This window comes from Lipotes vexillifer, unplaced genomic scaffold (assembly GCF_000442215.2).
Source record: "Lipotes vexillifer unplaced genomic scaffold, Lipotes_vexillifer_v1.1 scaffold397, whole genome shotgun sequence".
Classification (NCBI taxonomy): domain Eukaryota; kingdom Metazoa; phylum Chordata; class Mammalia; order Artiodactyla; family Lipotidae; genus Lipotes; species Lipotes vexillifer.
The window spans coordinates 3,115,524-3,117,579 of NW_006772681.1; positions in this window are offsets into that span (position 1 = coordinate 3,115,524).

The following is a 2,056-nucleotide window of genomic DNA, read 5'->3' on the forward strand; positions in this document are numbered from 1 at the left end:
GGAATGGGCCGGGCAGCTGTCCCCTTTGGTTGGCTGGGACAAGCCACAGGGGTTCCCGAAATGGACAGCAAGCTAACAATTGCGGTTGCCATATATTGGGCCTGCTGTTTGTTTACCTCTTTCATCTTCCCATCTAGCCCTTTGGGCTCTCGAGGCCTCCTCCCGGTTATTAAAGACCTTGAAGGCCGTATCTAATAGGACGGCAAAGGGAATTTGGGGTCCCTGTTCAAGTTTTTGGAGTTTTGTCTGATATCAGCTTGGTTGGTAAAGTGAATGGCCAGAATAGCTAGTCCCTCTGGACTCTCAGAGTTTAGGTTTGTGTATTTATGCATAGTTTTGGCTAAGCGGGCTTGAAATAAGGTAGGGTTTTCAGAGAAGTCCTGGGTTATTTCATCAAGTTTGTTGTAAGTTACTGGCTTGATGACAGCCTTTTTCATCCCCTCAATTAGGCAGGTAATCACGTAATCTCAGCGGCCTTGTCCTCATGTAGGCCCTGTGTCGGTGGCCTGATATGTCCAATTTGTTTCTGTGTCAGGGACAGCCCCAGGTGGATGGGCATTGTCAGGGGTGCAGGCATGTGCTTCATCTGCCCAAGCCCACCCTAGGGACCAAATATGGGACTTTTCCTCTAGGGTACAACAGGTGGTCAAGACGACATAGATGTCCTGTCAGGTCAGATCGAAAGCCACCATGAGTTCCTCTGAATTCCCGAATAAAATTGGTGGGGTCCCGACCAAAAGATCCCAATTTACTTTTGACTTGTGACAAGTCAGACATAGGCAAGGGGACGTGAACTTGAATAGTGCCCTTTTCTCCATTGGCCACCTCATGGAGAGGCAAGAGATTTTCAGGGGGTTGAGGGTGTTCAGATATGAGGCACCTGAACGGGGGTGGGAAGGTGAGAGGGTGTCGGGATAGGAAGGGGGAGCAGTAGGAAGGGAGCAGGTTAAGAGAAGTGCGTGGGAGATTAAAGGAGGGATGTTGGAGAATATCTGTGTCAAGCTTGGAGGGCAGAATTTGGAGAGGCATATGTGACAGGTTTGTCGTAATTTGGGGTTTTGTGACAGGGCCATGAAGGCCTGAATGTAGGGGACCTCAGAGTCCTTCCCGAGTTTTGACAAGAGAGATCAAGCTGCAGGATGGTGTTATAGTTTAGGGACCTGTAGAGAGGCCAGACCTCCTGATCCGGAACCAAATGTTGGAGAGAGTTTGGAAATCAAATTTAATCCAATTTTTTTTTTTTTTTTTGGGCACACTGTGCGGCTTGTGGGAGGCTTTGGGGATCTTTGTTCCCAGACCAGGGATTGAACCCGGGGCCACAGCAGTGAAAGTGCGAAGTCCTAACCACTGGACTGCCAGGGAACTTCCAAGTTCAGTTTTTAAGAATACATCCCAAAGGTGAGTCAGCAAGAGTAGAGGGTGTTATACCCATATTGGACCTTAACCAGGCACAGCGTCTACCAAAAAGGCATCTCTAGAGACTTCCCGGTAGTGCAGTGGATAAGACTCCGCACTCCCAGTGCCGGGGACCCAGGTTCCAGCGGCAACTAAGGAGCCCACGTGCTACAGCTAAGGAGCCAGCGAACCGCAATTAAGGAGCCTGCCTGCTGCAACTAAGACCCGGCACAAACAAATAAATAAATATTAACAAAACAAAACAAAACAAACAACAAAAGGCATCCCTAGAGGGAAACAGGCCTCTGCCCTGTCTGCCAGCGACCTGAGGTTGCACTCTAGACTGGGGCATCCCCAGAACAGAGGACCTCTTGAGGCGCCTTCTGTCTGACAGAGGCTTCCTGAGGCCCGGCCGATCACCACAAGACCAGGAAGGGAAGCGGGTCTCGGGCCAACCCAGAGCGGGAAACTCACTGGTTTTGTGGCGACTCGTTTGAAGTACCTGGAGATGTTGGCGGATCAGGATGGAAGGTCGTCAAGGGAGGATGTAAAGAGAAAGGGGATGTCACAGTGTGCCTGGATTCGCCCCAACGAGCTGCCGCTGCCGACTGCGCCAGCCGTTGGAAGTGAGGAGTCCCAAGGCTAGGGCCAAAGGACACTG